The following is a 15453-nucleotide window of genomic DNA, read 5'->3' as shown; positions in this document are numbered from 1 at the left end:
GGCCACTTGCACGCTCGCCTGCATCCTCTGCACCCTTGCTTCTGCCCCATTCCTGTACCTCCCCTCTCCATGGACACGTGAGCTTGGGAATCCAGTCACTTGGCTGCTAATAAAATTGCTCTGCATCCACAAGCAGCTCCTGTCTCCTTTCTCCAGGGCTGGCATGCTCTGTGCTCGCCGGCCAGGCATGGCCCTGCTTCTTGGTGGCCCTGCCACCGGCGTGGGGGCTCAGGGTGGTGGCACCTTTAGAGTGAAAGGGAGGGAGGTGACTGGGGCCAGGCGGGAGGACCGGTGCAGGTAAAGTTAGACAGGAGCATCCCAGTTCCCACACTTGTGTGGCTCCTTGGCCATGGCACTGCCTGTGCATGGGAGGGTCTCCTCGTCCCCACACCAGCAGGCAGTGTCCCATGTCTTGGTGTGGGGTGTGGGGTGACCAAGAGAGACATCCACCCAGCTGAGCATCCCCTTCCTCCCCTCGTCTCATGCCTCAGTCTCCCTCCTGTAGACACCCATCTACAGCAGAGCAGCCACCCGGTGTCCTCAGCACAGACTCTGAAGTGTCATTAACCAGGCAGGAGCAATCCCCTTGGTGTGGCGCCGGCAGGGACGCGGCCCTGGCAAAGCCACCGCTGCGGAGCCACCAGCTCCTTCCCGCCCTCACTCACTGCAGGCTGCCACCAGGAGAGGTCTCCGCACGGCCAACTTGTGCCGCCAGCTACGGAAATGCCTCCCAGAAAACCCATCTCGAGCAGTGTAGGCAGACGGATGTCTCCGTGCACTCGGCATGCCAAACCGCACGGCCCTGAGTGGGTTGCTCTGCAGCCTTCGCTGATATTTGGCCCCAAACAGTCCCTCCGTACAGCTTGGTCTGAGCATGACCATGCGGGAGTAATAATTAGGTAAGATCCAGGCTAGCCTGGCACCAAGGAACTTGGAGTAGTTTCCTGCGCCTGCAGCTTCTCGGTGCTCAGCAGCTCTCCGAGGAGGAGCTGGAGGATGAGCCAAGAGCCCTGAGTTACCCAAGCGCTCCACGAAGACCGCTCCACTGCATCGGTAACTACACGCCTGCATTACTAAATATTATATTAATAACTGCAATACTGGCATTAAAACAATTAAATATCACTAAATATTATATTAATAGCTATAATGCTTGCATTAATAAAATTAAATATCTGTGTGTGATTGCCCAGAGGAGTTGAAGTGACCATCTCAGCAAATTGCTCCTCTGAAAAAAGTGTGGTCCGGTATTTTTGTTTGGCTTTGTTTTGTTTTTCACAAGTAAATGACTATATTGCAGTAATAATGTGAATTAGCAGCTAACATGCTTAGACCTTTGCTCAAAAACTAGCTCAAAATATTACTTTCAAGGAAGGGTTCTGTTGCGTTGGGACATGTCTTTGTTACATTAAACTAATGAGCAATACCCTGTTCTTCCTCTGGAAGGTTATCAAAGCCTCACAATCGACATTATGCATTCAAAAGAAAACAGAAGAGAGGCAACCTACAGACAGAGGATTGGGAAATCGGTATTTTTAAGCAAGCTCTAATACAGCAAAGAGCTTTGAGTTATCACCAGAAGAACAAGAAATTCCAAACCCCTGAAGGGAAGGTTAAATATTGTTTGCAAGCAGCTCTCATGCACGGACACGCACATGCAAGTGTTCAATGCAGACACCCAAATGTCACAGATAGGGACGGGTCTGTGACAAGAGCTCTGTGCTACTCACAGGTGACCAGCAAAATTTAGGAAGATGTTGTAAAACATAAGGGTCAGTCCTGCTCTGAAAGGGTTTATTAATAACTAACTCGTGTGTTTTAACGTTCTAAAATTTTTCTGTAAAAGCAGAAGGAGAGGCTGGGAATCCTAATCAGCTTGAACAGAGTGAGGGTGTAATTTAGCTCCGCTGAGCTAAGCACCCATCCCCAGGCACGACATTAGCACCCACATCCTGGCTGAAATAACTGGGTGCTGTGAGTGACCCCTGTGCATTTCCAGACACAGGTGACAACATCTGCTCTCATTATGGCTTTTTATTGCGTTGAATGAGGCTCTAATAAGGTATTAACAGAGACGTGATTAGGGCCCAAATCCCCCCTGACACAGTTTTCCCTAAATATTTTCTGACTCTCTACCCAGCCATTTGCAAGCTGGTCTCCCCTCCTTATCCCATCCCCCCCCAAATTAGTCACGATTGGATTTCGGCCCAGTATGAGTTATCCATTTAATCATTATACAGATAGCTTGGTAAATACCTGCATTTGATTACAAGAAACAATATTATCTTTTCTTTTTTTCTGTTGTTTCTTAATGGGGAATGTGATTCAGCTCAGTGTTTGCAGGAATTCATGCACGCATACCTTCCAAGCCACTGACAAAATAATATTTGCTATGTATTAAACAGAGGGAATCTGAAGCAAAGTTCAGCTTCCTATCCATGGCTCTCAAGTCCTCTTTCTGGCGGGAGGATATCACGGCTCTGCACTCCAAGTTTCTTGGCATTTAACATGTTCTGAGGGCTGAGCTCCTGAGTAGCTACTGAGTATTAGGGGCTGGCGGCTGCTCTCAATCAAAAGTCAGGCTGTGAAATGGGCCAGCTCTTTGTTTTCCATTGCAATAATTCAAGCTTGGGAATCAACACAGGTTGTCACCTCGAAATATTAGTTTTAAGCGGATGTAACAGCTTTGCTCGTCCTACGGTAAAGCTAGTCCTCCATCCTTGCTTCTTGCACTGTATTTAAAGGCACATGAGATGCTGGATATCACACAATCCAGCTTGTTCTCCTTGACTCCCTCCTCTACTCCATTAGAGAGTTGCATAAAACTGTTTTCTAGTCTTTTTTTTCTACATACTGCTTCAAGAAGTATGGACAATAGGTTTATAAACTAAAAATCCACCACTAAAACCACCCTAGTCAACAGACGAGTATTTTCCTCCTAGGCAACTTGAGTCACATGTTCTGTTATCTCCCAAATGTGCTTAAGTGTGTGGTGTAGGCAGCTACCCCAAACAGCAGAGCTGACTTGGCTGTTCCTAAGCTAGAAAAGTTGTGTTAAGGAGCCACAGCGAAGACCTTAACAGCGAGAAGCCTTTCATGCTTTGCTATGACTGGGTTATAAAAATAGTTTAGCTGAAGAGCAAGGCTTAGATGAAGCCTTGCATAAAACAGAAGCAGGGAAGCCCTTCAAAACAGGTTTCTCAGATAAAGCTGGCAAACAGAAGCCTACTGCAGCCTGTACATCCACCCTAAAACACAGCTCAGCGGGAGTTTCATCTTTAGTTCCCTCGGAGTAGTACTGATGTCAGTGGACATTATCCAGATGAAAGTGGTTCTTCTTTCTGGTCTCTTTGCATTTGGGTTTTGTGTTTGAAGACCATCCTTCCCCTTCCAATCTTCACGCTTGCTCACGTATTTCTAGGCAAAATCTAAAATGCTCTGCGGGTACCAGAGACTCTGCTGCTCTCCTGGATTTGTCTGCGTGCGTATCTTGTTCCGGAGTACGAGCAAGGAGGCCAGTAGTTATTTCTCTGATTCAGCAGATTGCAATTTCAGAAATTACTCTGAAATATTTAAAGCCTGAAACATGATTTGCTGGCACCCAACAAGTGTTTAAACATCCAGCATAAACACCGGACCCAGCTTTAGGTTATGTAAACAGAAATGCCTCTGTGTTCAGAAGCTCGTCCTACTTTGCTCAGTCATTTTTAAACCTTCCAGCAATGGGTCTGGACTTTAGTAAGAAAAAGACCTTGGGCGACAATTCTAGTGAAGCTGTTTTTATGCTGCATAAAACACCATGAGAGATGCTCCCCTCCTTCCACAGCATGTGAAGTGCGAGTCAACCTGTGCTTTGAAACATCTATGCTTCTCAAGACAGCAATATACCAACACTCTTCAGTTGGTTTTGACGATTCACTTAGAGAATCTGTGATATTGCTAAATGCTTTGAAGCAGAGTTTGGTGTGCAGGTTGTGGTCTCCCCATTGGTGCATGTGAGCTCGAGCAGAACACCACCAAAACCTTCCTGCTGCAGAAGAACGGCAGCTAAACCCCTCCGTGTTTGGGTTGGAAGCGACCTTTCTCCTCGGCTTTGACTAGCAGGGGTAGTTGCAGTGCTGGTTTTCTGGAAGGCACAAAGAACCTTAGCTGTGTTTTCTACCTTTCCTTGGGAGTTCACTGATTTATGTTTCTCCTTTTTACTCTTTCTCTATGTACTTACGTTTTACTTAACAAAAAATACAGCTTAAAGCTAAGAGGTTGAACCCTCTGACTGAAGCTGTGGGACCCAAATACCTCTTTGGACCTTTGGATCTTTGGATCTTTAAGCTAGTGCCGCCCAGAGACAAAATCTATGGGCTGACATGCTAAAAACACAAGAAATGTCACCTGTAGAAAGAGCGGTCGATAGCCCCTCCAACTCCCCAGCATTTGAAGGAAGTTCGGGCTGAAGCTTGTCATGGCAAAGTTGTTCTGATGAGACTGATCAGACGTTCTCACATGCCGAGAGGCTAAAGGTAAGTTACATTTTGTGGCCTCTTTTTTTTAGTCTCGGGGTAGATATGCAAGCTGGGCAGTAGATCTCGAAGGCCTCAAGAGGACATTAGGAGTTTAAAGATTTTCTGCGATCCTAAGTGTGGAAACATTGGGGATTTAGCCATTTTTAACAGGAGTACTCAGTTGTTTTCCTAAGGAATGATCCTGCTTGCACAGCTTATCTGAAAACAAGCTTGGCCCAAACACTGCAAGCAGAAGTTTTTTAAGTGCTGGTCTTGAAATCCCCCCCTCCTTCTCTCCTACCCAGTCTTCCTAAATGCAAACAAATCAGCTGATTTTTCCTTGAGTCTGTCCATGACTATGCCTGCTTTATTAACTAATCCTCCTTGTGCAGGCAATAGGCTTGGTCAAAGCTAACGGTTGCCTTAGATTGTGGGTTTAACCCCAGTTTCTGGGAGATCTCTTAATCAAGAACTCTGTTGGCGAGCACTGGTTTAATAGGCCACGCTTCAGTGCTGTGGAGATTGCTCTCCTCCTACTTTGCAGTGACCGCAACTGCAAGACAAGGCAAGGCAAAGCAAAGCAACTCAAGGCAAGACAAGGCAAGGCAAAGCAAGGCAGTACAAGGAAAGGCAACACAAGACAAGCCGTCTGGGACAAGAGCTGACAAGCGTCATCCTCCCAGCACAAAAGGAGGAGTGTCTGTCACAGGGGTTGAATGCGAAGGTCAACCTACCCATCCCAAAGGCTGCCCTGGAGGAGGACAAACATCATTAGCTCAAAGGCCAACGCCACCGAGGCCCCATGTGACCCGACTCTGCTGGGCTGCTGACCTCCTTTGCATCCGCTGCCCCAGACCTTCTCGGCTGCCAAAGAGGACATGAACTTTCTTGCTCAGTTCCAGAGCTGATGCTCGCTGGTCGAGTGGGAAAGGGGGTCACTTCAAGTCCTTCCTCAAGCCCTCTTTTTTTTTGCTTAAGCGAAAAGTCTTCACGAAGCCCAGAAACCATGACTATGAGCCATTTCATGTAGGGAGCAGAAGAAGCTAAGGTCTTTGCCCTGCTCCCAAGGGCTTCCAACTACAGGACATTTATTCAGTAGAAGCTCTCAAGCAAACAGCTGCAGGAAGTGGGCATAGCTCCAACCTGGAATTAACCTTGCACCAAAATCAGGGTTACAGAAATCAAGTTATGAGCCTTATTATCCATGCCAGTGACAGGAGCTCACTGTGCTCTTGACGGCGATATGCGGCTATATGTACGTGCTGCGTGAGCACAGTGCTTCTAGCTATTGACCACAGAGCTACAAGACTTCATAATGCAGAAAAGGCCACAGTTATGTAAAGTCACTTAAACTTCTTACGAAGACAAAGCAGATGAAGTATTGCTACTTCAGGTTAAACCATAGGGAGTTAAGCAGGATTATGAATAGTCCAGAAGGTAGACACAGTAGAAGACTCTACCTGCTCCACTAAAATTTGCATCAAGGCATATGGAGACTCTGTTCTGTGTTCCAGGAGCTTCGTGGGGACTTGGGTTGGATTTTGACAGCTTCCTCAAAAGTAGAGAGATTCGGTCCTTAGCTTTACAGTAACAGCAGAGCTTCTTCCACCCCTAATCACCCCAATTTCAAAACAGCACATTTCCAAAGGGGTTGTGTTAGGAGTTACTGCTTGCCTTGATACAGTCTATAGCCAGATGAATAAACAAGCTCCCAACATCTTGAATAATATTCCTAGATAATGTCAAAACACTGGAATTTCGGGGCCCAGGTTCTTCTCTTACATCTGTCCCCAATCAGTCAGGCTGCAAAACCCAACCATGAGAGCAAAGAGATGTTCACCCTTCAGGGGGCAACACGGGACTCCCCCAAGCTGTTCCGACTCTAGCAAGGCTTGAGCAAGAAATACCTTTGCCACAGACATCCACAAACACCAAATAAAGCTCTTTAAAGCAAAGCAAGCTCAAGCAAGGAGGAGTTTGCCCGTTTTTGCCCATCTGAGTGGTTCAGCACTCAGGGCTGAGTCACGTCACACAAAATCCAAGGAAATGACACCGTGTGCTGCAGTGACCTCCGCTTCCAAGCTTCCTCATTACCAGAGGCTTCATTGCCTGCTGATAAGCCTGCAATGCTCCATGCATGGAGAAAAACCCCTCTCTTTCACGTGACTCCCTTTGGTTACCAATTAACACTTGGGATACTGTACACTTTAACTAAGGCTTTAGGAGGCTGGCTCATCCCCTGGCAAAGCCAGCACGGCTGCAACGTTCCAATGAGCGGTTGTAGTCTGAAATCTGTTGCCTCCTCTGAAATAGCAACCCAAGGGACCTGGTCTTGCTTTGAGAGAGACTGGGCTCCATGGACAGCAATAGTGCATGGACGGACTGAATGTCTGCTGTTGAGGTAGAGAAAAATTACATGCTATGTTTAAGAGAAAACTAAAGAGGATTTTTAATAGTCGTGATTTTAAGGGGGGAATCACTGTTTATTATTATTATTATTATTATGGAGCAGCTTTAGCCCCTTGCTCCCGTAGACTTCCCACGTCTTACCTTGTGCTCCCCCCGCCTCCTTTAGTCAACAGCCTCTAGGATCGAAAGCCCTGAGTCCCCAAGGGACATGGGACAGGATTGGGGGCACAGCGTCACCTCCCCGCTTGCCAATGCCACCAACTGCCATTAACTGCCGCGATTCGCTCCCCCCAGCTCGCAGGCTGCAGAGCAGCTACGGGCGCTCCACCATTAAATGCAGATTCCATTTATTTATTTAATTATTTATTTGCTTACAATTTGCTGCCGTTTTAAAGACACCCGGAGCAGAAGCTCGAGGGCGGGTGAGGCGGCAGGAGGCGGGTAGCCCCGGAGGGGCCGGGGGTGCCCTGTGGCATTTCCGCGGATGCCGCAGGACCGCGGCGTCCCCGCTCGCCCCTCTTGGCACCGCGGTGCCCCGGGGAGGCGCCCGGCCGGGCCCGCCCCGCCGCAGCGCCCGCCCCCGTGGCATCGCGGCGGGGCCCGCGGAGCCCGCGCCGCTCCGGGGATGCCGCGCGGCCGGGGGGGCCGCCCGCAGCGCCGGCGCCGCGCAGGTAGGAGCAGCTCCATGGGGCTGCGAGCGCCTTAATCGCTTTTTAAAAATTATTTTTCCCCCCTTTATTTCCTTAAATTTGATTTTATTTTTTTTTCTGGTCTAATCGCTGCTTTCTGGTCTAATCAGGCTCTGCAAAGCCCAAGTCGCGGCGTGTCCCGGGAGCAGCCCCACGGGAGCACCCGCTTTGCGGGCCCCCTTTAGAGCTGCTTTGCCGCCGGTCCTTCTTAACCCTCTTGGTCGGGGGGGATATTGACCCTGCTGTGCCACGGGCACCGAGGCTTCTTGGGCATTGGTGGTGAAAGGTTGTGAAAAAATGGTGTTTTGGGGTAAACACTAATGCAGCTGGTTATGGTCCATATGCCCAATTGCAACATCATAAAAGCATGTATTTTTTTAATTATATAGATATAAATAGATATATGTGTATTTTATCCTGAACGGGTACGTGCAGCTCCAGCCCCTTCGGAGATGCTTCTTGCCAAGGGCTGACTTTGGAGGGCCAGGGGCCTGGCATGTGTCAGGCCCTGTTAGGGTAACGCAGGGTGACAGCTTGCGTAGAAGTGACGCCTATTGAAAACACTGAACCTTGAGGGATCGCCGAGATGTTTTGAACTCGATCTTGGTTATGCTTAGGATCATTTTTGCCCCCCTCCTCTGCAGAGGTGGCAAGACGGCGATCCTGCTGCTTGCGGGGAGAGGGAGCCGACCCGTGGTCCCCCTGCGGGGGTCCAATGGGTGACATGGGACAGGGACACGCACTGCCCAGGCAGGACTCAGGAGGTTCCCAAACCTCCTTGGCTGAAGGGATTCCGGTCTGACCACTTCTACAACGCGGCAACTTGTGCCCCTGCAGCTGAACCAAAAACCCTTTAATATCCCTTAGCATATCCCTTAGCATTTAACTTAAACACGTTAAAGGTGGCTCCTGGTGCGGTGCAGTTTCCCGTAAGTTTGCCTGATGGAGCCTTACTCAGCCTCTCGGCACTCCCATCATTACAGCTGCAATTAAAAGTAATAGCCATTTGCATAAGATCCCGAACCTCTTAAAGAGGCGCATCATCTAATGGCACCACTGGCGCAGGGATGGTCAGGCAGCAGGAGGCCCCGAAGCCGAGATTCTCCCATAGGATTTTGTTTTGGGACTTTGTTTTTGGGGTCTTTTGGAAGGAAGATCTGCATTGGTTGGACGGGATTGGGATGCTTTGCTAGCCAGAAGCACTAGTTATAAATATAATCCTCGCCAAGCACAGGGTGTGGAATTAAAATGGTTTTGTTTGTTTGCAGACTTCTCACTTTGTGCTTTTTTTAATATGTATCATTCATCCAATTAAACAAATAGCCGCGTTGCCCCAGTGTTTTTCTCAGCTCGATTGCGTCAGCATTCTTTCTGCTCATGTTCATGGGAGATTTGGTAAATCCAAGGTGTCTGCTATCCAGCTGCTGACAAAGCCTTAAGGACATGCACTCAAGCTTCCCAAAATTGTGTGTTGAGGGGAGTTTAAGCTGTGCCCACAATGTGTTGCCCACAGTTTTGATTGAGATCGGCATAAAGGTTAGACATTAAACACTGGAAAGTGCTGTAAGGTTGGGGGACATCTTTGCTTTCTCCTTATATTGCCGGCCTTTTTTGGGGCCTCTTCTGTGGCTAAAACAGTATCAGCCGAGCCGATTCCTGGGTTTTGCTCAACCTCCGTAAGGCCCTCGATTAAAGCATGGACATGGAAAGGCTTGTGGCTTAGCAGACTCATGCAGCACCTCACCTGGAGGGGACTTTTGGAGTTTGGGAGGTTTTGAGCTCCTTTGAGCAGGACAGGATGGAGCGCGGGGCTCCTCTCGGACAGCGCTCCCGGCTGGGCTGGCTCCATGCAGGTACCAGCCCGAACCGCGCGCTGGTGCAAACCCTAATCCTGAAAGGTCCTCCAGGCGTCAGCAGGTAAAGCATTAACCTTTAGTGTAGCCACGTGAGCCGGGCCTGTAAATGCCGGAGCAGAGCGACGTTCCCGCCTGCAAGGGTCCGGCTCGATGCACAGCTGTGAGCGCCCAGCACAGACCGCGCTGCTTCTGCCGCGCTGGGGACGGCCGCCTTTCCAAACGCGGCGGTTTGGAAGTGGCTTCCAAGAGCGATTGCCGCAGATAGCGGCGGGCTTCCGCCGGCAGGGTAACCTCTAGCCCCGCTGCGCTGCCCTGATTTGGGACTGCCTGCGCGCTCGCCACGGAAATGAGACGCTTTGGGGTTTTCCTCAAGCAGCAATTGCTGCTCGTGCCTGGGTTAAGTGCAGTTCATCCACGGGTGGTTTCAGTCGAGTGATGCAAGGGCCAAAATATTTGTGGTGCGGTATTTATAGTGCCAGGCATCCATAGGACTGCACACACACACCCCCTTTGACATAAACTAATCCGGGGATGTGACGGATCCAGGTTATTTTAATGCCTTCGAAATGCCTGGTGACAGTTATCATCGTCATTTGGGTTTGGGACTGCTTTTTCTTTCCCTTTGGGTGACTTTTCTGACCGTAGTTCCCCAGAGCACTAAGTCATGCGGTGGGCTAGCGCCAAGCAGCACCCGCAGGTCCCCAGCCCAGTCTTGGCATGGGGTGGGAAATACAGGAGTTTTGTTGCCCTCCTGTTATCAGCAGCTTGCCCCAAATGGCAGGGAATTGGCCGAGTTTCACGACCTCAAGCTTCAAGTGGCTGGTGGGGGCCAAAAGCATCCAGGTCCCCCTCGCTGTGGAGGGAGTAAGTGTTTCTGGTGCTGCCTTTTATCTCTAAAAATGCTCTGCCTGGCGCTAGAAACACCATACACTTATGCAAGTGTTTCTGGGAGATAGTGGTTTCAAATTGGTTGAGAACTCCAAACGTCCTTGTGAGGGTCCTGCTGTCCCAGGGGAAGGGATGAGGGCTGCTGTTTGCTTGTGTTTTGTGGTGTGCAATCATTATATCCTGCGTGTGTGGTTAGTAGGTTGGTCGCTGACACCGTGGGAGGCATCTTGAGTCCGTGGGCCATGATAACCCAGTGGGAAGTTGCCGCGTGGTCAGTGCTGGGAGGTGAAGACCAGCATCATCTTCCACCACTTCTGTCTAGGCCTGTTTGGGCATCTAACACTCTTGGTTTCCTTTATGGGCAGAAAACCGCTCCGTTTATGTCACACAAAGCATTTCCAAGGGTTTCTGGAGCATTAACCCATCTTTTATCTAGAGTTCCTTTTCTCCTTTGGTAAATAATATGCCATAACAAAACAACTGGAGTTATTTTGGGTGGGTGCTCTGAAATTGGAGCATCTATCCCCGCTTGCCCCCCTTGTTGCTTCCACGTGAGCTGGTTGACTTCCCATCTATATTTAAAATGAAATGTCCACAGGAGTATTTATATTCTCTGGTGCCCCATCCACTGTGCTGCTGAGGCAGGACTCTGGTCACACCTGAATCACTGGCTCTACAAAGTCTTGTCCTCAAACTCAGCTCTTTCTATAAATATGGAGCTCAAGGTTTTTATTTAAAAAATAAAGGATTTTTTTTTGCTAATCTTATGCCAGCGACTCCTTTGCTGAACATTTTTTATTTGTAGTGCACTTGCCGTTTAGCCTGGCTGTACTTCATAAACCAGATTACTTTGACTGCTGTGATTTTGTTATCCTTATTAAAGTTGCTCATCTGCATATTGATCCCGTTAGTCCCAGGCTGCTGATAAGCCATCCAGCTCTCCTGAAAACACATGCCCTGGAGGGCAGGAAGGCAGATCCATTAGTGATCTGGATCTCAGTTTGTCTCATATCGTTATTCCCTTTAACACTGAGTTTTAAGTCACAGGGCAGCATTGCAGATTTCGCTTTCAATTCTGACACTGATCTCTGGTTCCCTTGTATTTTTATTGAGATGAATATAGTCCTCTATGATAAAACTGCAGGCAGTTTCCAGAGTTGGCTGGTATCACATATGCCGGGATCATTTTTTCTCCCTGTTATGTTAGTTGTGTTTTTTCTTTTCTCGATTTATTCTTAATTTTCAGCCCCTTACCTTCCTGTTTCTATGGGACACATACAAGCAGAAGCAACTGTAGCTGTGCATAGAAGACATCAGACTCACTGCCCTGTTAGAAGCAAGAAAAATGCATTATTGCCATGGGCCTTCTCCTTAATGACCTACTTCTCCCATGCTCGCTTGCTATTTTGGACCTTTAACACCCCTTGCCTTTTTTTGGGTTTGTTCTAGCTCTGAGCAAGCCCAAGACAGTGCGAGGCTGTCGCCTCCCTGACTCAGATTCTCCTGATCGGGGTCAGTGTTAGATGCTTTTGGACTGATTTGTTGTGTGGAGATCACCACGTTTCCTGCTCCTCCCGTGTCTTCACCTTGCCCCATGCCCTGTCTCCACAGTGGGTCTCGTCCAGCATTGCCTTCCCTTCCCTCCCCTTCTCTCCTTGATTTTGCAACTCAATGGACATCACTGACATCTCTGACACTGCAACTCAATATACCAAGGCCACCAAACCTGCGTAGAAGTGATGCTGACCCTCCAAGGGAAGCAGGGGTTTTGTGTCTCTTGGAGCTCTTGGAGTGCTCACTGCTCTCTCGCCCTTCCGAGGAAGACCGCGCTTCCGAGTACACTCGGCCAAAGGTTGTGCAAGTGGCTACGTGCTGTTGCTGTAGTAACCCGAGGGTACAGCCGGAGCCGTGTGTAGGCACGCCGGCGCCCAGCACGCTCCCGGCTCGGGAGCGCGGTGCTTGCGAGCGCCGGATCGATGGGTGCGGGGGCTTCAGTGGCCTCTCCCCGCGCTTCCCTGGAAGCACATGCCCCCAGTGTGCCGTCGGCCATGAAACTGCACTCGGAAAACACGGATAATGGGCACCACTCTCCTTTGCCACGAGCAGGACCAATAAGGTTTGAAATGTTCATTGCTGTGATGCTGGAGGCACCACTCAAGGATCCATCCTGATTTTCAAGGAAATGGCTTCAATGCCCTGCTGGAGGTGAAGGTGGGAGGTGGCTGCTTGTGCTGAGGATGTGCTGGGTGAGCTGTCGCTGCCTGGCTTTAAGGGATGTATGCACAGTGCCCTACCACCTTCCTTGCACAGGCTTCCTTGCGTTGAGCAGGATGGCTTCTCCCTGATGTGGTTTATCTCCAGGTGTTAGGGGTGTCTCATGCTCAAAGTGGTCATTTCTTCTAAAAGGGGATGGACTTCTAAAGCAGCCTGTTTGTTTATGTATTTAGGAAGAATAAAAACACTTTAAAGGATGGTTCACTTAAAACAGCAAAGACCAGTGGGAAGGTGGCAAGATGTATTCCTTAGTTGAGGAAATTCTGTGTCAATCTCAGTGGCTTCGGGGTTGATGACCTGCTGCTGATAGCATATACCCCACACCCCAAGCTCCTGATAGGCCTTATATGCATAGGAAACAGTGCTGTGATATGTAGAGAGCTATATTTCAGTCATTACTGGTACAATTCTTATGATAAAAACACTTCAAGGGGGGAAAATAACCCTGTAGCACGTGCTCGTTTCCTGATCATGGTCATCACGGCTCTGAAAGCTCCCAGACATGCTGGAAATGCTGCTGCGAGGGACATATCGCCATTTCGCATGCGTGACAACGACCTAAAATGTTTCAGCAGATGATGAAGAAATATAACGAGTGCAAATTAGTGTGGGAATTAGCCTATCCTCCAGTCAAGGAAGCATGGACTGAGGTTCCCAAGTGCTGGAACCCTTTTCGGATCTTTGCTCCTCTCAGCCACGCTGGTGAGCACTAGGATATACAGAATATATAGACTGTATAGAATATATTTTCTCTCTGATTAGCCCTATACCCATGTCTTCTGTGCGAATGAGCTGGATGAGACCATACTGTCTTGGCCTGCCTGTTATCTGGAGGCTTCTGAGGTGCCTTATCTGCAGCCAGGACTATTTTGCTTGAGCTCGAGGAGTCTCTGGTGAGTGTTCAGGCAGCTTTGATTGGGACCCAGCATCTTGCATAAATCTATTGCCCAATTATTAGCTCATTCTCATGCAAAGCATGAGCACATACTACTCTTTTTCTGAATCACTTCTATGGATTGATCAGTAGCCAGGAAGTCTAATAATAAACTCATCTAGAAAAGCTAATAAAGATGAGTAGTGTTGAGCTATTTATTTATTTTTATCCTGAATCCTTGATGGCTTTGCTCATCTCTGATGACATAGTAGGTCTACTGGAACCAAGAGGAACTTCCCTGCCTCTAGGCAGTGACAGAAACCAGAGTGGGGAATGAATGGTATCAGCAATCCACTCATTTTCTGCTCAAAAAGTGCCATGGGCATGCAAAATATCTCTGCTCTTCAGACTGGGCACCTTGTCCGCAATAGCCCGTGTTTTGAGTTGGTTTGGACTCAAGTCCCAGGTGGAGGATGTGTGGAGACGGCGTGAGGAACCTGCTGGGCTTGTAGTGTGGGATGCCTGAGATGTCTGAGTGTTTAGTGGGCTACATCTGCCTCTCGCTCTGTTGATGCCGGGGATATTGGGCTGAGTGGGAAACGCAGGAGGGCGCTTCTGGCTGGAGATATATCCACAGGCGGACTGGAGGACACGGGAAGCCTTAATTTAAGAAGTTGATGTCATGGGAAGCCTTGAGAAGCTGCACTTTGAAGGTATGAATCTCTGTCGCTTTGCTAACATGGCATTACCTCTGTGTTGGCCCAGCTGCTTGGAAAAAGCTCTTTGTGGGAGGCGTTTGTCCCATCTCTGTGGAAAATTGTCACTAGTTTGTCCAAGGGCTTGGGGACAGCCCGGAGGGAGAAAAGCCACCTTTGTGTTGGGGAAAAGTCTTTAGGTCTACCTAAAACCCATTTTTGGAGCTTTGGGGTATCGCTTGTGGGCAGAAGGGTGTCGCGCCAGCACGATGGGTGATCAGCTCCTCCAGTGCACTGGCTACGTTGTGACCAAGGGCTTGACGGGGGCAGGCACTGCTGCATGTCCTTGGGTGACACTTCCAGCTGTGTGACCTTGGGCTGCCGTGAGGCCGCTGCAGGTACATGCGAGGTGCCACTGCCCAAAAAAGAGAAAAAAGCTTGAAAGGTACCAGTCTAATGATGAAAAGCCATTTCTTAGTGTTTAATGTGTTTTTTTCTGAGCCTGGGCATGTAAGACACAGTAAGAGGCAACATAAACTTTTCTTCATTGGGTTGAGAAAAGAAGTGGGGCTTAACGCCTCCCATTGGCACATATGGGTCAAACCCCTATAGGAAGCAGGCCATAATTAGACACAGTATTTTACACACCGTACACCCTGATGCTGTATGTGGTTGTACACTATCTGTCCCATACACGCACCGAGGGTCCCCGCGGCTTTTCCCGACCTCGCTCCCCGGTTCGCGCTGCGAGCGACCTGCGCCCCCGCGCAGCGGCCCGCGCGCGCCGCCTGCCGGGCGGCTGCGGCATCGCGGCCCGGGCCCGCGGCCGCGTTCATACACACGGATATAATATATAATATATAATATATAATATATAATATATAATATATAATATATAATATATAATATATAATATATAATATATAATATATAATATATAATATACGATATACGATATACGATATACGATATACGATATATAATATTATACTATATAATATTATACTATATACTATATATTATATATTACATATACACACATATGTCTTATATATGTGTGTGTGTATATACATATATAAAAAATGTATGTATATACATAATACAAGCCTATAAAACATTTTAATAGCTATTAACTAGATATTTTATTTTTAATACCCATCTAGCAGTGTGCATATATATATGCATAATATGTGCTTGTACATAGTTCTATATATGCATAATATTATATAAGCAGATTTATCCTTTAATATATTTTTGTATATTAAAATA

The sequence above is a fragment of the Tinamus guttatus genome, unplaced genomic scaffold (genome assembly GCF_059628265.1).
Source record: "Tinamus guttatus ecotype Peru unplaced genomic scaffold, ASM5962826v1 Tinamus_guttatus_pri_ptg000026l, whole genome shotgun sequence".
Classification (NCBI taxonomy): Eukaryota; Metazoa; Chordata; class Aves; order Tinamiformes; family Tinamidae; genus Tinamus; species Tinamus guttatus.
The sequence above is the reverse complement of the archived record's forward strand: the minus strand, read 5'-3'. Positions refer to the sequence as shown.